This window comes from Phodopus roborovskii, unplaced genomic scaffold (genome assembly GCF_943737965.1).
Source record: "Phodopus roborovskii unplaced genomic scaffold, PHOROB, whole genome shotgun sequence".
NCBI classification, from domain to species: Eukaryota; Metazoa; Chordata; class Mammalia; order Rodentia; family Cricetidae; genus Phodopus; species Phodopus roborovskii.
In genome coordinates this window covers 72,063-98,243 of record NW_026125241.1, presented here as the reverse complement: position 1 = coordinate 98,243, position 26,181 = coordinate 72,063, and the positions used below count along the sequence as shown (strand labels likewise).

Genomic DNA, 26,181 nt, shown 5'->3' with positions numbered 1-26,181 from the left:
TATTTTCAGTGGCATGTGGTTTGGACGTAAGGAGGGGAATTAATTGTTCTTGTTCTTCTCAGGGTTTCTTTTCTCTGTGTAGCCCTGGTTGACCTGGAATTTGCTTTGTAAACCCTCTAGGGACTTACAAATGAAGCTGTATTAATTTATTATATATTGTGTTTTACCTGCATGCATGCCTTCAGGACAGAAAAGGGCACCAAATCTCATTATAAATGGTAGTGAGCTGACATATGATTTCTTGGAATTGAACTCAGGACCTCTGCAGAAATAACCAGTGCTCTTAACCTCTGAGCCATTTTCCAGCTATGTGATATAAATGGTTCTAAGGAAAATTTTAAGTCATAAATGTTCACTAAAAGAAAGCAAAAAAAAAAAAAAAAAATTAACTAAGCAGAATTCTTCCAGTGGGTATATACTCTGATATTTTTCTATTTTTACCTTAGCTTGATATCTGACCACAGAAAGGGGGGTGGAGTGTCTGGGTGGTTATCCAGCCTGGTCTATAAAATGAGTTCAGGGAGGAAAAAAAGATGAAACAGAGAACTGGCAGATGGCAATGCACACCATCAATCCCAACACTAGGAAGCAGAGGCAGGCATTTTCTAGGTTCCAGAGACAGCCAGTGCTAAAGCAATAAATTCCAGAGGAAACAGTTACATGTTTACTAATTTTATGTGAGACAAGGTTTCACAGTGTACTCCTGGCTGATCTGAAACTCACAGAGATTCCCCCTAACTTTGCCTCCCAAGTGTTACATGCTCATTAACTTTAACTCTTTCCTAAAACAGAATCCATTTACACACAAGAACTTAAAACAGAGTTCAGTAAATTTTTACACAAATTGAAAATGCCTTTGTGTTTACATAAGCGACCCAATAAACTATAACAGGGAACTCCTACAGCTGATGAACACCTTCAGCAAACTACCAGGATACAAAATAAACTCAAAAAAATCAGTAGCCCTACTTTATTCAGACAACAAAGAGGCTGAGAAAGAAATTAGAGAAACATCACCCTTTACAATAGCCACAAGCAACATAAAGCATCTTGGGGTAATGCTTACCAAACAAGTGAAAGACCTATATAGCAAGAACTTTGTGTCTTTAAAGAAAGAAATTAAAGAAGATACCAGAAAGATCTCCCATGCTCTTGGATAGGTAGGTTAAACATAGTAAAAATGGCAATCTTGCTGAAAGAAATCTCCAGATTCAATGAAATCCCCATTAAAATCCCAGGACAATTCTTCACTGACCTTGAAAGGATAATAATCAACTTTATATAGGGAAACAAAAGACCCAGGATAGTCAAAACAACCCTTCAGGAGGCATCACCATCCCTGACTTTAAGCTCTACTACAGACCTATAGTTCTGAAAACAGCTTGGTATTGGCACAAAAATAAACAGGTAGACCAATGGAATTGAATCTAAAATCCTGACATTAACACACACACCTGGGAACACCTGACTTTTGACAGAACAGCTAAAAGAATACAATGGGGGGAGGAAAGCATCTTCAACAAATGGTGCTGGCCCAATTGGATGATGGTGTGTAGAAGACTGCAGATAGACCCATGTCTATCGCCATGCAAAAACTCAAGTCCAAATGGATCAAAGACCTTAAAATAAATCCAGCCACACTGAACCTCTTAGAAGAGAAAGTGGGAGGTACCCTTGAACAAACTGGTATAGGAGACTGCTTCCTGAACATAACTCCAGTAGCACAGACACTGAGATTGACAATTAATGAATGGGACCGCCTCAAACTTAGAAGCTTCTGTAAGGCAAAGGACACAGTGAACAAGACCAAATGGCAGCCTACAGACTGGGAAAAGATTTTCACCAATCGTACGTCTGACAGAGGGCTGACCTCCAAAATATACAAAGAATTCAAGAAACTAGTCAACAAAACACCAAATAACCCTATTGAAAAATGGGGTACAGAACCGAAGATAGAATTCTCAATAGAGGAAATCAAACAGGCTGAAAGACACTTAAGAAACTGCTCAACATCCTTAGCTATCAGGGAAATGCAAATCAAAACAACTTTAAGATATCATCTTATTCCTGCCAGAATGGCTAAAATTAGAAACTTATGCTGGAGAGGATATGGAGAAAGGGGAACATTCCTCCACTGCTGGTGGGAGTGAAAACTCGTACAGCCATTTTGGAGATCAGTATGGTGGTTCCTCAGGGTAATGGGAATTGGTTTACCACAGGCCCCTGGCAATCCTGCTCTTAGACATATACCCAAATGATCCACATCTATGCAACAAAGACATGTGCTCAACTATATTCATAGCAGCATTATTTGTAATAGCAAGAACCTGGAGGCAACCTAGATGTCCCTCAACTGAAGAATGGATAAAGAAGATGTGGCACAAATGCACAATGGAATACTACTCTGCAGAAAAAAAATAATGGAATCTTGAAATTCACAGGCAAGTGGATGGCACTTGAAGAAACCATCCTGAATGAGGTAACCCAGTCACAAAAGAGGGACATGGTATATACTAGCTCATATATGGATTTTAGACATAGAGCAAAGGATCACCAGCCTATAATTCACACCACCAGAGGAACTGGGATACAAGGTGTAGTCTAAGAGATTCATATAAGGTCCCTCACAAAAGGGGGAAGGGACAAGTTCCCAAGAGCATATGAGAAGTGGGGAGGGGCAGTGAATGGAGAGAGAACTAGGAGAAAGAGAAGGAGAGGAGAGGAAAGCACATGCGACTAGGAAGATTGAGTCAGGGTAAGAATGGAAGACAGAAGAGAGAGAGAGAGAGAGAGAGAGAGAGAGAGAGAGAGAGAGAGAAATCATAAAAGAGGGAGCCATTATAGGTTTGAAGAGAAAACTGACTCTAGAGAAATGTTCAGAGACCTACAAGATTGACTCCAACTAACAATTTGAGCAACCATGGAAAGGCTACCATAAATGCCTTTCCCTGATAATGAGATCAACAACTAACTTATCCACCATCATGGAACCCACATCTAGTACCTGTTGGAAACAGAAGCAAACACACATAACTAAACACTGAGTCGGGAGTCTAGAATCCAGATGCAGAGAGAGAGGACAAGATCAGGTTGCAGCAACCCATAGAGACAGCTGACCTGAACAAGCTAACGGGCCCCCAGACTGATAGCTGGGAATGGAGCATGCAACGGACTCAGGCTCCCTGAATATGGGTCTCAGCCAGAAGGACTGAGCAGTCTAAGGGACCTCAGACAGTGGAACCAGGATGTATTCCTGGTGCACAAAAGGACTTTGCGGACACATCCCCATGGAGCGATACTTCCTTAACCTAGAGACAGGAGAGAAGTCCTAGTCCCTACTTCAAATGACTTGACAGATTTACATGACCCCATATGGATGGCATAGCCATATATATGGAATGGGGGTGAGGGGATGGGAGGGGAGAGTGGTCAGGGTGCATGTGAGGGTAAGAGGGAGGAAAGGAGAGAGAACTGGGATCGACATGTAAAATAAAAAAAAATAATAATTTTTTTAAAAAAGAAAATGCCTTTGTAACAAGCACCAGGTTACTAAGATGCAACATTATCAACAACTTAGGGATTCTCCCTCAGGCTCCCTTCAATTTTGTCTATATTAATAAAACAAAAAAATATGTTTATTCTTTGGTACATAGGCTATTTAGGAAAACAGTATCTAAGAAATTCACTTACACTGTTAAAATAATGGAAGTCACTCTTTTTGCTGTAAGGTATTGTGTAAGTTTAGCACTGTCAGTGGGGAGGTTATGTGTCCTTCCATGGTCTGAGGAAGTTGTAAGGAGAGCTGCTATGCCCTGGCTTTGGTAGCCCACACCTTTAATCCCAGCACTCAGGAGGCAGAGGCAGGCAAATCTCAGTGAGTTCAAATCCAGTGTGGTCTACAGAGCTAGTTCCAGGACAATGTCCAAACCTACAAAGAGAAACCCTGTCTGAAAAAAAAAAAAAAAAAAGACAGAGAGAGAGGGAGAGAGAGAGATTCTGTGAACACCTTTTTACTTCTCAGTAAACATAAAATAAAAAGAAATAGCTCCCTACTGAATACAACATGTAAGATTTATATCATATGTAAGTGTATATACAGGCAGACATATAATTAAGCAGGAAAGTAGCTATATCAATCTCACATACCACATGCATTGTATAAGGTTTTCAGTAATCACTAATCCCAAACCTCCACCTTCACTTCATATTTTTCATTTACTTTGAATGCTTATTGTTATTTTTATCATTTTCCTTCATCTTCTTCATTATAGTCTTTGTACTCTTTCTCTCTGTCTCTCTCTGTCTCTCTCTCTCTCTCTCTGTGTGTGTAATGATTTGCTGTTGTAATCTGAATCTATGATGCCATCCATGCTAATGAAGTGTAACTAAATTTTGACATAGTCTCTCATGAAGAGTTCTTGTCCCCTACATTGTACTGAGTCAGTAACAAAATCTACCTGCTTAATGACTGAGTCAAAATTCTGGGTGATTTTTCAGGTAATAGCTGCATCCTAAACTGCAATCACAGAGCATACATTTATAAAAAGAATTATTCCAGGGATACTGGCAAACACTTTGAATGCCAGCACTCGGGAGACAGAGGCAGGGAGATATCTTCCTTTGTAAGTCCCTAGAGGGTTTACAAAGCAAATTCCAGGTCAACCAGGGCTACACAGAGAAAAGAAACCCTGAGAAGAACAAGAACAATTAATTCCCCTCCTTACGTCCAAACCACATGCCACTGAAAATACAACACTGGAATTTAGACCATTTTATATAGTCATTGTATTGTTATTCTTCCAGAGATGCACTTGAAAAGGGACACGTGACCTGGTGGGTCAGGGAAATTATACCACAGTGAAGAAATGTATCTTCCTGGAGATTGCTCAGCCCCAAGAGCTGACCTAGATCTTATCTGTCCTGCTTCTGACATAAGTGACAACTATCACAAGAACCTCAGCACCATCTCCATCGCCATCACCATGAATCTCTCACATTCCCACCAGCTGCCTGCTCCACAGTCTGTGTGTGACATCTGTTTTCCTGCTTTCCTTCACCACACTTCCTGATCAGTGTGTCAGGGAAGAAGCATCGCCTGACATGGTTGTCACGCAGATGCTCTTCCCTTTCCTTCCAGCTTCCTCAAAAGAACCCTTAACTAGAGATGTGCTTTCCTGAACTGCTCTCCTAGCCCACCTCTAAAAAATTGCCCTTTTCTTTATTTACCTATATATTCTTTGATCATCTCTCCTGATACCAAAAGAGCTCACGAGTTCTAAAAGAAAATGTAATAAATTGCAGCAAAATATGAAAGAAATCTAGAAACAATTTAACTGGGATGATTTATGAAGGAGGTGAGAGAAGTGTTTAGTTCTTGGTCTCAGGAGACTAAATTGGACATGAGCAATCTATCAAGTGAGAGACACTGTCTCAAAAAGTAAAGTGGAGAACAATCGAGGGAAGATATCCAACTGCAACCTCTGGCCTCCACACCCATTAGCATGGACACATGCACTCACATACACATGCATATACACTAGAACACGCACATACCTCTCCCACACACACAGGAGAAATAGAAATAACAAATTAAACAAATAATAATTAACAAAGAAACTTAAGAACAAAGAAAAATGTGTTTTCTAGTCTCTATGGTAACTCTGACTATGTAAACTATCAACAAGAAAAAAATAGATAGGATGAAACAGTCATATCAGGAATTGTGTTCATTTTTTATCTAAGTTCGTATCACACACACACAGACCTGTTGGCTCCCTCTGAGCCTTATAAGCAAAGACGCCGGGACTCTAGGTACCAAATCCATGAGGATGCATCCCCTCCCCTGCCTATGTCAGAAGATTCTCAAAGCCAAACTCTTTGTTTGCACTCATCTTCCAGTGTACTGCTTGTAATAACTCCCAACAGAATTTTCTCCAAAGGAAAAGACTGGCCACTGAACTTCAATAATCATGCCCAACAGAATCATCTTTTTCTATTGTAGCTGGGGCCAAGGGAGTGGCACTCAGGACAGGCATGCTATGGAGAAGCATAGAAAAGTCATACAAAAAAGATTCTCGGAACTTTTAAGAGAGAAGGTACTAACACTCAGATGTATATCTTCCTTAAGGGAAAGAAATCTCTGACAAGTTACCAATATCTAAGGTCAGTTTATATAACCAAATAACCACCTGGACCAAATTCTTGGGTGGGAATTAGAGTTTTGGGGTATTCAATGGGATGACAGTAGAAAGGCAGACCTTGGGAGTATGTTTGTATGTCTGATCATGCACCTGGGCCCATATATCTATGCACAAACAACTTTGAAATACTACTATAGATTAACTAGGAAGGGTTTGTGTGTCGGTGATGCTTTCAGTAGGTGTGGGGTGATGGTTATGAGGGAAATAACTCGTTGTTCAAGATAAGGAAGGTACTTGAAGGTCACAGGAAAGTTCAACATGTTAGAAGATTTTGGTGATAGACTTGAGAGTATTCCTCAATGTGGGAACTATAATATTCCAAATCCTGTTTCAACAGAGTGTTTTTCTAAGGCATATTAGTAACAAAGACTTGGGATTGTGAATGTTTCTTTCCAAAAACAAACAAAGGAAAAATTCTTACACCTGGTTTCCTTATTAAGCTCCAATGTGATACATACATGCCCAGGAGTTCTGATTAATTACATTTCTTGGTTTCTGTTGTTGAATATAAAAGGTTATCAGCTTGATATTTGCCCATTGAGTTGGCATTTGGTCACTTTCCAGGCTCATTTCTTTACAGAACCTCAGGCTGTTGGTCCTGTTACATTTTTTAAAACAGAAAGCATAGAAAGTACTTTTAATCCATCCCTTAGTTCTCTTTCATGTGCAGTTAATCAGCTACACACATCCCACCATTCAAGTCATATCTACTTCTCAATTCACTGATCTTCCACAGGCAGGGGCCCAAGGTACAACAAAGGCTTCTCATCTGCAGTTCTTCCTGCTTCATTCACTTCAACCCCCTGAACTGCCCCAAACACCTAGCACAGAGGTTGCAGTAAGGGTTCCATTCTGAAGACTCCCCATTCAACACACAAGAATTCTGAATAATCCAAATCCACTGGATGGTTAACTTTGGGGAGTGGGGAGGGGGAACTAAAGGCTTCTCTTCTCCTCATCTAGATTTCCTCATCTGTAACACAGTATTCAGGCTTTGTCAATGCTCCATCTCTTGCCTTTGAGTGACGCTGGCTATCAATGGGAACTTACTAGTCCCTCAACCCTGTAAGATGATCTGGATATGAACTTGATGCTGGTCTCAGAGCTGCCCTTATATTTTTTTTTTTTGTTCATATTATTTCTGTATTGATCTCTTCACAAACACCTTTATAATCCTGACCAACTGAAGAATAAGAGACATAATAGGAATCATAAAACAAGATGGTCTTAAGCATAACTCTATGGTAGTTTAGATACTGCATAATAAATGCACATAGAGAGCTAGAGAGAGAGCTAGCTTAGCTCAGTGGTGGAGGGCTTGCCTAGCACGCTGAAGATCTGAGAGCAATCTGTGCTATAGGGGAAGGAGTCCCTATGTCAAACTTAACCCTTACCCACTATTGTTTAAAAGGACAAAACAGTGAACAATAGGTAATTGTTAGATAAGCAAGCAATGGGGATATGTACATGGTCATACAATATGTAAATCTCCCTCAGTAAATTTATAAGAGATTCATTTGTCATGAGCTTGAGAATTTTTTCTTCTTCAACTAAACTGTTTGTTGCCACAACACAGCATCTGTTCACCAGTTCACTGCCCCTGAGAAGACATGTTTAGGGACAGGAAGCAAGGGCTTGCAGAGACTCGGTCCTGGCCCCCACTTCTGCCCTTCCACTGCCTTGACAGACAACTCCACCCCCCGCCCACTCCACTGCAGAACCCCAGTCTACCCCTCTCCTCAGACTCCACTCAGACAATCAGAAGGATTGGCCCTCCCCAAAACCCCCTGTCCCCTTGACAGATGGCCTGGGGAGCCTATCCTACTCCAAAGGGTTTACTGAGACAGGTTTTTTCCCTACACAGAAGTTGGATTCAGAAGGGATGGGACTTATAAACAGGAACCTGAAGTAGGAACCAAGGGCACAAGGTAGAACCCTAATAAAGAGTGAAATAAATGAGGCAAAAGTGTGGTGCTGGAGGAGACTCAGACTATGACAGTGATTACATGGGCGGGCACTATTAAAATCCCATTCATTTATACAAATGAACAGAGAGCTAAGTCCCAAGGCCCACTCTGCCCTCTCCATCTCAAAGAGGGCCCATGGCTGTGAGAGCCCCAGAGGAGTGGAGGCCCTCCCCGGGAAGGCCTGGCCCCTGAGGCTTGGTTAGTGTAAGAAAGCAGGAGGAAGGGACTGAGGTCCAAGAGGACAGACTGGAGCCCACAGAAGAGGGTTACTGGAGACCCCTCAGCCTTGAGAATTTTTATAAACAATTAACTCATCCTATAAATAAATCCTACTATATGTAATTTTATGCAACCTGTTTCTTTCACATAATGTGTCATAAACACATTCTTTCCCTCATATTTAAACAGCCTGTATGTTTTCTGTTTTGTTTGTTTGGGTTTTTGTTTTTGTTTTGTTTTGTTTTTGTTTTATATATATTTATTAAATTTTCCTAGTATACATATCGATCCTAGTTCCCATACCCTCCATCTCTCCCTCCATCCCATGCCCCTAATCACCCTCCCATACCACCCTCCCCCCACTACACAAAGTTCTTTCGTGCACCAGGGATACATCCTGGTTTCACCGTCAGAAGTCCCTTAGACAGCCCAGGCCCTCTCAAAGAGACCCATGGTCAGGGGTCTGAGTCAGTCCAATGCTGGTTTCCCAACTATCAGTCTGGGGGGGTCCCCTTTTTTCAGGTCAACTGATTCTGTGGGTTTCTGTAGCCTGGTCTTGACCCCATTTTCTTTTCTTTTTTTTATTTATAATTTTTTTATTTAATGTTATATAACAAAGTCCAATTAAATGAAAACAAACATTTATACACAATATTTGGGAATTTGGGCGTCGTTCTTTCCAAACTACTTCCTGCTGGTAAGGGGCGCTGTCTTGGGGGATTCGAAGAAGATTCAGATATCCTAGCTGTAGTCTGTAGGGCTGTTTTGTCCAGCTGTTTCGAATGTAGGATCAGCTTGTACTCTGTTTCAGGCGGTCTGGCGTGATCAAACCACATTAGTCTGGAAGGAATCCACATCTTTTCATTTTCTGTGGAAACAAAAGTAGAAATCCTTTTCCCCAGTAACTTGTTCTTCAAGCTAAATTTTGGAGTCAAAGCATTTTTTTTTTTTTAATTTATTATTTTACATGTCGATCCCAGTTCCCTCCGTCCCTCCCTCCCTCCTTCCCTCCCTTTTACCCTCTCTGCCCTCTCACATGCACTCTAAACACCCTCCCCTCACATCCCTCCACCACAATTCCATATGTAGGGGAATGCCATCCAGTTGGGGTCATGTAGATGTGACAGGTCCTGTGAAGTAGGGACTAGGGCTTCTCTCCTGTCTCTAGGTTAAAGCAGTTATCCCTCCATGGGAGATGTGTTTGCAAGGTCCTTTTGTGCACCAGGGATATATCCTGGCTCCACTCATACCTTGATATTTTCATACAGGTTTTATAGTTCAGAAAGCAGGCAGGAGAAAATTAACTAGTTGACCAATGTCTCAAAGCCTGCAAGAGCTTATCTCTAGTCAGGATCTGTCTTATTTCAAAGCCAAATGCTCTCAATCATAACTGGACTCTTCTGAGTGTTAACTGTTCCTCACCCCCCCGAAACTGCTTTAAAAGAAAGGTTCAGGAAGATTATTTGCACATAAAATCAAAGTAGTATGCTGTGTGGGACTGTGGTGCTGGAAGCCCGCACATGGTGAGATGGAAGGCAGGCAGTGACTTAGCAGGAGAGGATGTTAGAGGTTACAGCGGGGTAGGGGGTGTGTAGGGACAACAGTGTCAAAAATTCAGAATCTGTAGTCTGTACAAAGAACCAGTAGCAGCTGTATGCCATTCCAATGGCAAAGCACAGAAAATGGTTCTGAGCGACTTTGCTTTAGTCATGAGCTCTTTTTTTGCAAACGATTACTCTAGTAAGGGATGGTAAAAAATGGCTTTTAACAGGCTAGGAAAGATATCTTCAAAGTATAGGATTTTGCACATTGCATTTAAAGACAGGCAAAATGGGAAGCGGGCAAGGAGACTGGACTGGCTAGTCCTACGTCAACTTGACACAAGCTAGACTTATCAGAGAGAAGGGAGCCTCAACTGAGAAAGGGCCTCCATAGGATGGGCAAGTCTAGAGGGTATATTTAAAGTTGGTGATTGCTGAGGGAGGGCCCAGACAATTAAGGTGGTCCTGGGTTCTATAAGAAAGCAGGCTGAAGAAGACATGTGGAGCAAACCAGCCATCAAGACCCTCCATGGTCTTTGCATCAGCTCCTGCCCTGTTTTTGAATTCCTGTCCTGACTTCCTTCAGTGATAAATGTGATGTGGAAGCATAAGTTGCTTTTGGTACTGGTGTTTCATCAATAACTCTAACTTAGACCTATAGTATCCTGATTTTTCCAAAACTGGGGTCTTGAAACTATATTAAAACCACCCCGTAGCTCACAGCAGAGCATGCATTGGAAAAAATCCCAGCAAACATCATGGACATGAACCTGCAAATTAAGAGCTCCCCTCTGCTCCAGGATCCCACTGAGCAAAGTGTGTCTGTCTACTGTGAATTTATGCTCTAAAATGTCCTTTATGTTGAGGTTTTTCTCTTGTATTTTACTTTTAAAAATTTACATTTATATATTTATTTGTTTGTTTATACATGGCTCAGTGGTTAAAGTTCTTGCCTAGCATGTGCAAAGGCTTGAATTTAATCCCCAGTCCAATAAAAATGTCTTGCTCAAGGCTTCTAAACTCCATTCCTGACTAAGAATCTATTGGACTCCACATACAAAGTTCAGAAGCCACTGTCTAAAGTCCTACACAAAGAGATGAGTGACAGCTCTCCTGTCCCAGCTATCTCTATTCTGTGCTGTATGAGTTACACTTTTCGTCTTCCCTAAGTGAGAAACTACTACTTCTCTTTGCTTCTTTAAGGTCTTGCTTTGTTTGTATCATGCTACATACTTGTAACAGCTTTGAAGTTAACATAAATAGATAGTTGTTTTGGAAATTCATTGTTGATTTAACTACCTAGTGGGAAATTGACTTACAATATCTTACAATGTCCCCCAATTGAATCTCAGAAGTATGGTTACTGGAAATACTACATATAATTAGAAGCTTGCCTGTCTCAAGCCTACTGATCTTATCTTATTTTAGATTGGGGGATGTGGGTGTGGGGGGTGGGGAAGGGGCAAGATGGATGTGGAGTGTAAGGGGTATGTGAGGGGGTTGTGGGGAATAGGATGGTTAGTGAGCAACTTCAGGGAATCACAGGGTTCTCACTCTTCTGCTTTGCAGTGTCTGGGTCACCTGTTCTAGTACCTAAACCACAAATTCATTATAGGAAACGGCAAATTACTGGGGATCAATGTGTGTGCAGTGTGACCAGTACAACGGAGCTGCCATGGGAATCACTGAAATGTCAGCAGCTCCTCTCTTCCTCCTGTCACTTTGTACTTACACACACACACACTCACATACACACATTCACACACACTCTCACACATACACTCACACACACACACTCACTCACATACACACACTCTCTCTTACACACACACACACTCACAATACTCTCTCACATATACACTCAAACACACACTCACTCACAGACACACACACTCACACACACTCACATGCACACACTCTCTCTCACACATACACTCACACAACTCTCTCACACATACACTCACACACACTCACAGACACACACACTCATACACACACTCACACACTCACACATACACTCACTCGCATACACACACTCTCTCTTAAACACACACACACTCTCACACATACACTCACACACACATTCTCTCTCTCTCTCTCACACACTCTCTCTCTCACACACACATTCTCTCTCACACACACACTCTTTCTCACACATACACTCTCACACACACACTCACACACAGAGACACACACACTCACATACTCTCTCACACACAAACACACACATTCTCACACACAAACACAACACTCTCACACACACACACAGACCCACACTCTCTCTCTCTCTCACACACACACACAGACACACACTCATGGCATGTCAGTGCTCCTTTGGGACATGACCTTTCCTCCAGAGGAAGCACAAGAGACAGCTTTCATTGCATTCAGAAGAAAAGGTTGGATTAAGCCCAGCAAGGACCGAGGTCTCCCACTTGTTTAAAAGTTACTTTGCCTGAAATCAGCTGGGAAACAGAACTAAACAGGAAGTGTTAGAGGTGGGAAAAAACCAGGAGCTCTGTGGCTGGGGTTCTCTGAGCTGGATTATGGAGATTATCTGCTCAGTTTCTTTTTAAAAGCAGTATGAGCATGATCCTTGTGCAGCAGCTGTTTTAATTGACATCGCTGAGATTCACAAGTCACTCAGAATCTAGGGAGGCAGCAGGTGACAGATTTTGATATTCAACTTACTTACTTTGTAAATAAATACATGTTTCATCTTTATGGGCACTCAGAGGTGTTGATTATTACAACATTTGAATGAATGAGCATAGAGACCAAATTCTCTGTAAATCACTGCAATATATTCACATTGTACACTGAGAATATGAATACTTTTATTTGATGAATATATTTCAATGGAAGAGGTAAACACACCTCTAGTTTAAATGAAAAAAATGCAGTTCAACTCGATATTTATATTATCCCAATAAATGTTTGCACTATCAGATGAAATGACTATTTCCCAGGGTCCTAACTCAGTCATGTTGTGTGCTTAGACATGGCTCATTGATGTCACCAGATATAAACGTAGGGCAAGGTTTTGGGATTTTTGACTTTGGAGCTATAGTCTGAGATATAAGGACTCAGATGTTTAGATTTTTGTGCTGTCAGATTCTAACATAGAAATAAAGACATGATTTGAATGAACTGCAAGAGATTGTGGAATAAAGGACATATTGATGTGAAATGGGCAGTCAGAGTTACATGGTGTGTACTTTTCTTAGGCAATTTCATAAGAAAAAGCCCAGGGGCCAGATGTGGGGGTACACATGTTTAATACTAGCACTTGGGAGATGGAGGCAGATGGCACTCTATGAGTTCAAAACCAGCTTGGTCTATGAGTTCTAGTCCATCCAGGGTTAGAGACCAAAGGTACTAGGCTAAGGGAACAGGACCCAAAGATCAGTGATTTGGCAAGTGTGAATTGTTCCTAGAATTTCCATGCTTAAGGGTGTTAATAGTGTAAAAATTTAGATGGAGTCTACCAGGCGATGAGGACCAGCAGATATCTGAGACTCATTCCCAAGCATCTCAAACATTTATGGGTCCAAGAGAAATCCAGCTTGGAGACATATCAAGTTTGTCTTCCACATTCTCCATGCTTTGGAGGACTTTTCTGGGGTTTGGTTCTTTTTTATGTGCTCTCAGGTGTCATCTGCAGGAACTCCATCACCTCCTTTAAGGCATGTTTCTTATTGGTCTGGAGATCACCAATTAGGCCAGACTGGCTGGTTAGTGATCCCCAGAGACCTTCCTCTCTCTGTCTCCCCAGATCTGCTGTGACAAATCCCCTCATTTTCAAGGTAAGTGGTTTACTTATTGAGCCTCCCCCAGTCCTGAGGGTTTATCTATATTCATAACTTTTAAAAGATATAGCATTTTCCTGTGATGTGTCAGCCATCAGCTTTAGGGTATCTCTTTTTAAAGGTATATTTATTTTACTTTTCATGCATACATAAAAATATAAATATATATTTAATTAATTTTTCATTTGCCCACATATATGCATATGTACAATATGCATGTTTGGTGCCCATGGATGTTAGAAGAAGGCATCAGATCCCTTGGTGCAAATGGCTGTGAGCCACCATGTGGATGCTGGGATCTGAATTTGGGTCTTTTGCAAGAGCAACAAAGGCTCTTAATCACTGAACCATCTCTACAACACCATTAGGGTGTCTCTTTGGGATTCATAAATGACAAGTAGTCCTATTGTTATGTTTTAAAGATAGAGAGCTGGGAATTTAAAGATGATATAGATTTTTTTTTTTGAGACATGGTTTCTCTGTATTGCTTTGGAGCCTGTCTTAGAACTTGGTTTGTAGACTAGGATGTCCATGAACTCACAGAGATCCACCTGCCTCTGCTTCCCAAGTGCTGGGATTAAAGGCGTGAGCCACCAATGCCCTGCAATGATATAGATTTTAGAATTCAGTATATTTTCTAATTCTTTCTATTCTGTTTTGTCAGTAAGGTTAAAGAACATGGGAGAGTGACAGGTCAGTGTGTGTGTGTGTGTGTGTGTGTGTGTGTGTGTGTGTGTGTGGTGTCTACATGCAGAAAGCTTGTTAGGTAGATAAGTAGGCATTTGCCTATTACTAAGGATTAACTATGTGGCAGCCTTTATATTTCATGAATATAATCTTATTTGGACCTTAAGACTCTATGAGATGGTTATTATAATTCCTTTCATGTAAATTAGCAATGAATGACCTTTGGAGAGAAGACATAACTTGATCAAGATCTCAGAACAGGCAGGTGACAGATAAATGACCAGTGTCTATGTCTGTGTAACTTTGAAGGTAGTACTTCCAGCTGTCTGGCTTCACTGTTCCCAGACAGTAACACCAGTCTATATGGCCTTTCCATGGATGCTAACAGATTAAAAAACAGACAGGTATGAGTTTTATCTTTTCTTTATCTCTCCTTCCTGACCTCCTGATTTCTCCTATTCCCATTCCTTTCCATCCCACAAGTAGCAAGAAATGTGAAGAGTGCAATAAACCTGAGATTGACCTAGTAAGTCCACAACTGAAAAGTCACTTGGATGTTGGGAATGGACTGGTCCCTGTATGGTCCTCAATGGTCTGCTCCTTTTTAAACTTATTACAAGAATGTCAAACTGGCAAATCTTATTCTGTATTATCATGAACAACTTTAGGTCATGATGAGAACTCTTGTCAAGCTTCATTCATGACATGAATCTAAAAGGGTAATAATTATGATCTGGGAACATTCTCACAAGCCCAAGTCCACTACGAGTTTAACTAAGCAGAAACAATTACTAACCTTGATAAGCCAACCACACTGATGAACGTGGACCTCAGGCCCTAAGCATGATAGCCTTTAGAACAGGAATATAATTTTGCTTAGCAGACTCTACAATGTAAAACTTATAATCATGAGAGAGAAAAGCAATGGGTTAGCTATTAAAAGGTGTTTCTGTGCCTAACTTGACCAAAGACTTTGAAAAAATAGCTTTTCATTTCTGGATTGTCTTCTCCTCCTTCTTTTTATTGCTTAGTGTTTTGAGATAGGTTCTCATAGCCCAGGCTGGCTTCAAACTGGCCTTGAGTTCCTTATCCTCTGCCTCCACCTTTCAAGCACCGGGGTTATAGGCAAAGCCAATAGTACTAATTTTTTGCCTTTTGTAAAAGGAGTTGAGCTTAATGACATAGTTGTTTTGGTTGACATATTGTAACTTTTTTTGACATATTGTAACTTTGATTGAAAACATATTAACTAGGGGCTGGAGAGATGGCCCAGTACTTAAGAGCACTTGCTTGCTCTTGGAGGGAACCCTGGTTTAGTTTCTTTTACTCACATAGCAGCTCAAAAACATCTGTAACTCTACTTCTAGGGGATCCAGTGCCTTCTTCTCACCTCTGTAGGCACCTTGCATATACATGGTCCACACATTTACATCTTGACAACCATAACAATACATAATAACAATAACACATAATAATAAAACAAGTAATTATTTACAAAAAAGAAAAAGAAAATAGGTCCAAGCCTGGTATTTCATGCTTTTAATCACAGCACTTGGGAGGCAGAAACATGTGCATCTCTATGAGGTCTAGGTCAGCTAGGGCTACAGGGACCTTGTCTCAAAGCCAACAAACTATATAACAAATAAATTAGTCAGCCCAATCCTGTAAGATGATTTACTTTGTACCATATAGAAATTTGGCTGATTAAGTGCTATTAATATAATCAGACAATCAAATGGTTACATAGAAAGTGTTGAGTACATAAAAATACAGAGAATACAATGAAAAGAATTCTTGGTGGCAAGAGTGGGATTTTTATTTTTCAAGGGGTATGAGTTTTCTCTGTAGTCTCCTCATGGCTGACTTCATCTCTTGGTTCCTCAGAGTGTAGATCAAGGGGTTGAGCAGAGGGGAGATGACTGTGAAGGTGACAGAGATGGCTTTATCTGTGGGGAGGGCAGCGAAGGGTCTAGCATAGACGTAGATGCAGGGCACGAAATGTAGGGTAACCACAATGATATGTGAGGTGCAGGTGGAGATGGCTTTCTTCTTGCCCTCCTCTGCCTGATGTCTCAACATCATCAGGATGACCATGTAGGACACCAGCAGGAAGATAAACCACAGGGTAGTGACCAGACCATTGTTTGAGATCATCAGGAGCTCAAGGACAAAAGTGTCAGTGCAAGCAAGTTTGAGAACCTGTGGGACATCACAGTAGAAGGTATCAAGAACATTGGGTCCACAGAAAGGAAGTGGTAGCAAGAGGGAGATCTGCACAATGGAGTGAACAAAGCCCCCCACCCAGGAGGCCATGATGAGGGCGGTGCACCGTCTATTACTCATGATGGTCACATAGTGCAGGGGCTTGGAGATGGCCACGTAACGATCAAATGCCATCACAGAGAGAGAAAAATGTCTGCCCCACCAAGCAGGTGGAAGAAAAACATCTGCGTCATGCACTTAGTGTAGGAAATTGTCTTTTTGTTTGATAGAAGGTCCACCAAGACCTTAGGCGCTGTGATGGAGGAGAAGCAGATGTCCAGGATGGCAAGGTTTCGGAGCAGGAAGTACATGGGTGTGTGGAGCCGAGACTCAAAGGTCACAGTAATCATGATAAGGAGATTCCCCAGCAAAGTTGTCATGTATACAAAACACAAAACAAGGAATAAGACCAGGCTCAGGTGTGGGGACTGAGTAAGACCCAGAAATATAAACTCTTTTACTCTGGTGTCATTTCTCAACTCCATTGAGTCATGATTTTTCTTTCTTGTACATCTTGGAAAAATTAAGAATATTATTTTAGCAAGTGTTACCATTTATTTACTAAATTCAGATTCTTAGAGGCCAATATCAGAATCGAAAGCTCACAAGGTGCCATTATCACATGGATTGCTTCATCAGGGTTATTGTAATTTTCACTATAATATGTCCTAAATGAATGACACTTTATTACACAAGCATGCATTAAATTATTTACATTTGTAAATCACAAATATTTTTAGGATGTATAATGTTTTATTTATATAAGCTGTAAGTATTCAAGCAGAGGTGGATGATGAATATTCAGATGTGGATTATTTGTAGTTTGAGAGATATAGAGTTAATTTTATTTTGTGTGTAATAAGACAGTGACTGTTTTGTACAACAAGGACATTTTGTATTCATAAAGAAAATTTCTAGATTGGATACTTCAATTAAATGAATAGCCCCAAGGACTTCTACTTACCAGACAATGCCCTTTGAGTTGAATTCTACAAGAATTAATTATGAATTTCATTCCATGACAAATTAGAAAAATTTAAGATCATCATTCTCCTCTATTGCTTTCTTCCTTAGGAGCAATTCATTATTTACTCCTTTCAGTAAGCTTAGGTGGCAGAGTAGCTTCTCAGCTATGGGAAAACAATGCTATTCTGAGTTCTTTTATTCATTATTTTAGCTTCTTCCTTAAGATTCATTCTTTTCTTGATTTGTCATTGTTGCACAGTGGCCTGTATATAGTCAAGTGTACATCTTAAGCCTTGATTTGTGCCTTGTCATGATCACAACAGTTAAGACAGTGAGCATATCTAGTATGCCAAAAGAGACTCTGTGGCCTTTCCTGTACCCAGTCACTATCTCTTGTAGTCCAAGCACTGTGCTCTGTTGTTATACACCAGTTTGCATTGTCTAGAATTTTCTGTAAATTAAATCCACAATTTGTATCCATTTCTTTCCTGGCTTCTTTTGCTCATGAAACTCACCCATGGTTTGTGCACACCACCTTTTTTTTCTTCATTTTTATCATGTGGAGACAGCACAGAGTATTTAAAGATTTCCTTGATGAATATTTCTGGTCTAGTTTTTTTTTTTTTTTTTTTTTTTTTTTGACTGTTATACGTACAGTTCTCTTAGGGAAGTAGCTAGGGATGGAATAGCTATAATTCTTAACATCCATGAATAGGAAATCAACCATCCCAATTAAAAAGTAGAACAAGTGAGGTGAATGTGGTGGTGCACACCTTTAATCCCAGCACTTGGGAAGCTGTGGCAGAGGCAGGCGCATCTCAGTGAACTTGCGATAGAGAATGCTCCAGGCCATCTATAATTACATAGTGAGGCCCCTTAAAAAAAGTGAATTAAAACTACAGTGTGAATAAAATCATGGTATAAATATAAGCAACACACATGCATTAGAGTAACTAATGTAAAAAAGACCGACATATCAAGAGTGGGCTGAAATCGTGGTGGGGATGTGAAATAGTAAAACTACTTTTGAAAATGGGAAGTTTCTTGAAATATAAAATATATGCTCACCATATAATTGTGTTGCTGTTTTAGTTCTTTTTTTTTATTTGAGGAAATCTTGGAATGGTCCTTAATTTCTTCTGTGTTTATCTTCACTTTTCTCTTACTATAGAAAGGAAGAAAGAAGGGAAGAAAGAAATAAGGAGAGGCAAAGTTCATTCTTTTTCTTCCACTTTGGAGTATGTTTTTCAGTTACAATGAAGATTTTTGTTTCCATATAACTCATGTTCCCTTCAAGGTTTTTCTTCTTTATGCACTATTCTCTAAAGCCAATTTAATTAGGAAGACTGAAAGCAAACTACCCAAAGTGTCCTAACAACCAAATTACTGCATTCATCTGGGCTCAGTTTCTACATTTGTCATTTGCCAACAATGGTACCCTCTTTCTATCATTTTCATAAGTATTAAATGAATGAATTAATGTAAGACACCAGTGTTTAAAGCATACCTAATTGACAGGAGATGTGATTATATGTGTGTTAAAGAAAAACTGTGCTTACCACTCACATTTGTACAGATTTCTTCAAACATGCCAGTATCTTAGAGGAACTGTGTATTTCTCAGGGCACATATATCCTAAAACAACTATATCAGAACACACCCTATTAATGAAGTTAGGACTCACACTTCTTTCAGAGGCAGTGGATATTACGGAATGTGGTGGGCATCACATGTAAAAAGAACACATGCTTAGTTTAAGTTCTTATCTGGTGTCATCTAAGCAGATCAGAAGTTGCTCAGCAGGGCTTCTGGAGCAGGAGCCACTGAGATTTAAGATATGGTTTTGTTTATGAGAGACAGATAAGTATGTGGCCTCACTGAGTCTCCATTTGTGTGGAATGCAGATTATGGTGCAGGGAAACTGTGGATGAAGGTTAGAATAACATGTAAAGGTCTTCACATATAGCTTGGTTATCTAGTACAAGCTATGCTGAGTTTACTTAGCTCAGTTAAGTGGTAACTGAGCTGTAAATGCTTGGCTTAAGAGAGATGGTCACTAGAAAAATACCAACTCTGTATAGTTAACAGAAACATTATGAAGATCATCTTAGCCATCAGAACCTTCCATTTTTACCCTCATCTACACAGCATGCCATGGTCTGTGGGAAGCAAGAAGGCAGGCCATAATTCAGATTAAGGAGTTTTATGTTCAGAAACCAGTTTTTCTTTAACCTCCTCCAACTTATACTCCATCCTATGACTTTTAACCCACTCAATTATTTGGCATATATTGATAGAGTCTTGATAGAGTTCTAGGTTATTCAAGAATAGAGTCTATATACAGTGGGAGAAAATAATTAAAACCTAACAGTTATTTGTGAATGAAAGAGCCACCTTAAAACAGATGAGACACTATGTTTGATAAAAGGAGGATTTTCCAATAATGTGTGCAGAACAACTGCATGGAGGAGGTGATGACTATATTGGAGTCCACGGGAATGGGGAGAAGGTGGGCGAGGGGATAATTTGGGTACTGAAAGCTGCTTGTGGCCTGGAGTTTTTTTCTTGGAAGAATTGGTTTGAACACAAAGGTATTGGATGGTAGAGGGAAAGAAATCAGTGCTATAACTTTTTTTTTTGCATATTTTAAGGGCTATAGGTGCTATTTTTATTGGTGTTTTAAAATTTATTTTCTTTCTTTATTTACTTATTATTATTGTTGGTGTGCATGTGCATGGTGTGTGTGTGTGTGTGTGTGTGTGTGTGTTTGAGAGAGCGAGAGAGCGAGCGAGCACTGCAACATATAGATACAAGGGGACAAGTTTGTGTAGCTGGTACTCTCTTTCCACTTTTAAGTGGGTTCTGGGGATTGAACTTAAGTCATCCGGCTTGCACAGGAAGCTGTGCATCTCTGCTGAGCCATCTCTCCGGCTCCTTGTATTAGTCTTTCAAGTTGTTTGAAGGTTTGAGATATATTATTTCTATATTTAAGTTAAAATTTAGAATTATCTCTATAGATTTCAGTCAGAGGAGATTCACCTACACAGACAAAATATGCCTGAGGGGGGAAAATTCTAGTACATCTCAAGAAGTTTCTTGCAACAAATAATACTTTTCCTTGCATTCTGAACCAATCTCCTCTCCATGCATCTCATTTCACAGTGTCCTCTCTGTAAATATTTCTAACCTATGTAATTTGCTACCGAATGTTCTCTGAAATGTAGGATCTTTTGTACACACATTATTTGGGTGTTTACATTCAGATTTTAACACATCCCACTCTTACCTTCTCACAGGATATTTGTACACACAGAATACCACAGACTCATGGGACTATAGAATTCCATTACTTACCTAAGATCTTTGAACTTTTTTCAAGAACTCCAGCATCTTAAGCAATGTTCACATGAAACCTGGAGATTGTTTGCTTCAGGAGACTCTCTTAGGAACCTTCTGAAGGCCACTGATTTCAGTAGCCTTCCCTTTCATTGATGTGACAAAGGGCAGACTCCAAGAATGACATTTTGTTGGCTCTTCCATTGCTATACTGTGTCCCATCATATTTGCTGATTTCTAAGTCCCAGAACTAATGTGAGAATTATCAGGGGGATTATAGTGGATGTAACTATGTAAGAGTTCTGTTGATCATGAGGTGGTTTCAGTGGGAGTAATTAAGATGTTCTTAAGTGACGGATGCTTTGGAATACACAATTTGTATATCATCTAAAAGTGTGAATTGTCTGTGTTCCAACTCAAATAGAAAAAGAGGTTTGGGAGAAGATTGGGGGGAAGGCCCTCTATACTTCATATCTCAGCAGTTTTGTTCACAGGACATCCTCTATGTTGGGAGGGGGTTGAAATAGTATGAAGTAGTATAGGGTCTTGTGGAAAGCTTTCTTGTTGGATTATCTTTGGACCACCAGCCCACAAATAATGCCACAGAGACTTATTATTAATTATGAAATCCTGGCCTTTAGCTCAGGCTTGTCTCAACTAGCTCTTACAGCTTAAATTGACCCACATTTTAAAAATCTATGATCTGTCATGTGGTGTTACCTCTGTTCCATCTTGCACCTCTTTTCTTATTTTCATGTCTGATTGATGACTCTGACTTTCTTCTTCCCAGAGTCCCCTCTGTCTCCAGAAGTCTTGCCTAATCTCTTCTTGCCTAGCTATTGGCCATTCAGTGTTTTATTAAACCATTCAGAAGGTACCTTGACAAAGACACATCTTCACAGTGTAAGCAAATATTCCACAACAGGAACTACTTAAACTAAGAAAAAAAATTAATAAAGCATTATAGCAAGATGGCTACACAGCAACGAATATGAGTCCATTCAATAGCTATCTTGATTGTTTGGTCACCTTTAGGATATAAATGTTTTTAGACAGTGGCCTTGCATAGGCCCTGAAACTCACTATGTGGACCAGGCTGACCTGGAACTTACAGAGACCTGCTTGTCTCTTCCTCTGTGCACCATCATGCTTGGCAGAATCTGTAATTTTAAGGCCCTTTACCCTAACTGCTGCCAATAATTGCTTTCCTTGTAGGTCAATGGCACAGAACTGCCTCATGGCTTCTCCTTCCTTTGGCCCCAGCCAGCCTCCAGGTAGCTTTGCTCAATTTCCATCTATGGCTGGAAATCTCCCTGAATTGCACTCAGAGTCCAGACCCAACTGTTGCTTCCCAGTTGCAATTGGAATTAAATCCAGTAGATGCAGCAGTGTCCCAGTTCACAAGATGGAGTCCTTACCTTTGCAGGAATACTTGTGGAAGAAGAGTTTAGATTCAGGGTTAACACAGTCACAACAACACAGGTATTTACACCTGCATGACTCATTGAAGGTATCTCTTTCAAGATGACAGATCCTCCTATCCAACTTAAATTGAGTAAACAAATGTAAGAGGTACCCCTCAATAGCAGCTGGCAGGACATTGATTTTCAGTATTACTCCAGTCTCCAACATCACCCTCTTCCCACTGTTAAAAGCTTTAGGGATAGATATGGAATGCTTTGAGAAACATTTTGATGTGAAAGTAAGAACAGTATTCATTGAGGTTTCCAGGATACCAGGTATTTTGAATAGAAGAAAAAAACCCCATAAATTTTAGGGTATATTTACTGCAGATTTGCAAGAAAATTCTTGTGTATCTCACATAAAATTTCACCATTAATGTCACCATGATTCTTTTGTCAGGACCAATGGGCAACATACTGAAAAAATTATTGTTAAGTAAAAAGTCCATACATTATTTGGGTTTTGTTAGTTCTTTTCTAACTCAGGATCATATCCAAGGTACCAGATTACATGTAATGGTCACGTCTCTTTGGCTCTATGAGGCTCAGACAGTTTCTCAGACTTCTTTTGCTAAACAGCATTAGAGAGAGCTGCTCAGGGGTTTTGTAGAATGTCTCTAAATTTGAGTTAGTGTCAGGTTTATTTTCTCATTGTTAGACAAAAATGATGAATCTAGGGATAAGGAATATAAATAACATCATTCTTATCCAGTCATATCAAAGGGCATGTACACTGTGGCCATAGTCTATCAATGATCCTTTTAACTTTAAATTCTGTATATAGGTAATATTTTTCAGGCCTCTTCAGGTCTTTACTTTCATTGCCACCTTTTTGTCTACATGGAGGAGATTATCCCTAACTCTCATCCCTGGAATTGGGAGTTAGACCACACATCCTTGAGGTCTTTGCAATTATTTGAAATTCTGCACGCAAACATCTGAATTTACTTACATATTTAAATATTTATGTGTACATGGACTCAAAGGTATTTGTTTTCTGCTTTGAGCAATAACTCAACAGTGTCATATATGTTTTGTTGCTTAGGTTGTCTCTATTTGCATCATTGAACAATGAATCACTGAGATTGTCTTTGAAGGTGAGTCTAGCTTGAAACAAAACTAACTATCATAGTGGGCTTTACATTAAAATTCCTCAATTGAAAATGATTTGTAGGAGAAACTTAATTTGGATTTGTTGCTTCATACATGTGATAACCTCACGGAAGATATTGTAAAGTTCTAGAGCCCCTGGTGCATTGTGCTTCTAATATGTGTCTTAATTCTCCCCTTGGTCACAGTACTGGAAAGTCTAAGTGTCTATTGATTCAGTTTCCTCTATTCCTTACAAGGTTGTGTTTCAAAAGAAATATTCATTTTCCAGCTAACAAGTTTGTTTTTACATTTTCTTTTGTAGCATGAAATATCATACCAATGAGATCTTTGAAAGTCAAGCGTGTCTTAGTAAAAACAGAAAAACTAGCCAGAAATCAGTAGATTGTATGTGCAAACATTGTCAAAGGTGGTGATGGGCAGGAGATGTTTACTTGTCTGTTCCATTATAAAGTCCTAGTGTTTTCCTGAGTCTCCTCATGGCTGACTTAATCTTCTGGTTCCTCAGAGTGTAGATCAAGGGGTTGAGTAGAGGGATGATAACTGCATATGACAGAGATGGCTTTATTCCTGGGGAGGGCAAACACAAAGACGCAGAGTGCAAAGTGCAGGGTTATTACATTAATGTGGGAGGTGCAGGTGGAGATGGCTTTCTTCCTGCCCTCCCCTGACTGAGACCTCAGCAATAATAATATGACCATGTAGGACACCAGGAGCAAGAAAAACCACAGTGTGGTAAGCATCCCATTATTGGAAATCATCAGCAGCTCCAGGACAAAAATGTCTGTGCAGGCAAGTTTGATGACCTGGGGGACATCACAGTAGAAAGTGTCAAGAACATTGGGTCCACAAAATGGAAGTGTCAGCAAGAGAGAAATCTGCACAATGGAGTGGACAAAGCCTCCTGCCCAGGAGGCCACTATTAAGCCAATGCAACGGCCTCTGCTCATGATGGTCACATAGTGCAAGGGCTTAGAGATGGCCACGTATCGATCTAGAGCCATCACTGAGAGAGAAAACACATCCACCCCTCCAATAAGGTGGAAGAAAAACATCTGAGTGAGACAGCCATTGAAAGAGATGGTCTTTCTGTGTGAGAGAAGGTCCACCAGAACCTTGGGTGCAGTGATGGAGGAAAAGCAGATGTCAGCAATAGACAAATTCCTGAGCAAGAAATACATGGGGGTGTGAAGGCGAGACTCACAGGTCACAGTGACCATGATGAGAAGGTTCCCCAGCAGAGTTGTCACGTACACCAGGAGAAGGAAAAGAAGCAGCAGCACACTCACTCCTTAATGCTGGGTCATATAGGTACATATATATATGTATACATATATATGTTCAACATATTGAGTCAATTATTTCAATATATAATTATATTGAATGTATTTCAGTATATAAAAGTGTATTTCAATACATAATATAATATATTTTAACATATGAATATTCAATTATATTGAATCAATAAACTCAATTTATATACTGAAATGAATGTAGTTGTCTACATTTTAAAGAATATTACATGCAAAATCATTCAATAATTCTTTGTTTACAGAGCACTATTGGGAATGAAAATATAGCATATAGTGACACTTAGGTGGCATTTTTACAAAATAAAAATTATGAAGAGCATTAGTGGCTGGGATAATGTCATAGTGGGTGAGAACACTTGCTTTGCAGGCATGAGAATTCAAGTTAGTCTGTTAGCTCAAGCACTGAGAGTGGAGACAGGTGAATTTCGATGGCTATGTAGAATTTCCTGTTCACCAAGGGACCTCTTTCTCAAGGCAATAAGACAGAGAGCAACCGAGGAAGATGGATTGATGGGAAATGCCATTCTGTAAATATGTTTCTCATACTGGTTAATGAATAAAGCACTGTTGGCCAATAGGAAAGGAAGATAGGAGGGACTAGGAAACAAGGAGGAAATAAGAAGGAGTAAAGAGGAGTCAAGATGGAGAGTCTGGAGAAAGCAAAATGCCGGCTGGCTCCCTGGTAAGAAAAATACATAGAACAGCAGAAATGGGTTAATACTTAAGACAGAGCTAGCTGATAAGAAACTAGTACCGGGCCAACAGATTATATCAAATACAAAAGAACTTTGGGGACACACCCCCCATGGGGTGATGCTCCCTTAACCTAGAGACAGGAGAGAGGGGCCTAGCTCCTGCTGCAAATGACTTGACAGATTTGGATGGCCTCTCCTGCAGGGGATCACCGTACCTGTGGAGTTGGGGGGTGAATGGGATGGGAGGGTGGTCGAGGAGCATAAGAGGGTGGGAGAGAGGGAAAGAGGGAGGGGGGAGAAGGAACTGGGATCTATATGTAAAATAAAAATAAAATAATAAAAAATGATTTTTCCTTTTTTAATTTAAATTTGAAACAAGGTTGTTTTACATGTCAATCCCAGTTCCCTCTCCCTCCCATCTTTCCCTATGGCCCCTACTAAACCCCAGCCCATCCCAGGAGGTGGGAGGGGTGAGGCCTTCCATGGTGAATCTTCAAAGTCTGTCATATCATTTGTGGCAGGGCCTAGGCTCTCCCTCATGTGTGACAAAGGTTTAATTTGATGCTTTGGTGCCAAACTTCTAATACAGTAACTGAGCCCTTTCTCCATTTGT

The 26,181-nt window shown here is 40.2% G+C and overlaps 2 pseudogenes; both read right to left on the bottom strand.

Annotated features, from left to right (window-relative positions):
• Positions 1 to 16,238: 16,238 nt before the first annotated feature.
• On the bottom strand, positions 16,239 to 17,170 carry LOC127227688 (olfactory receptor 4D11-like; annotated as a pseudogene).
• Positions 17,171 to 23,990: 6,820 nt separating this feature from the next.
• On the bottom strand, positions 23,991 to 24,867 carry LOC127227677 (olfactory receptor 4D10-like; annotated as a pseudogene).
• Between the last annotated feature and the right edge of the window lie 1,314 nt (positions 24,868 to 26,181).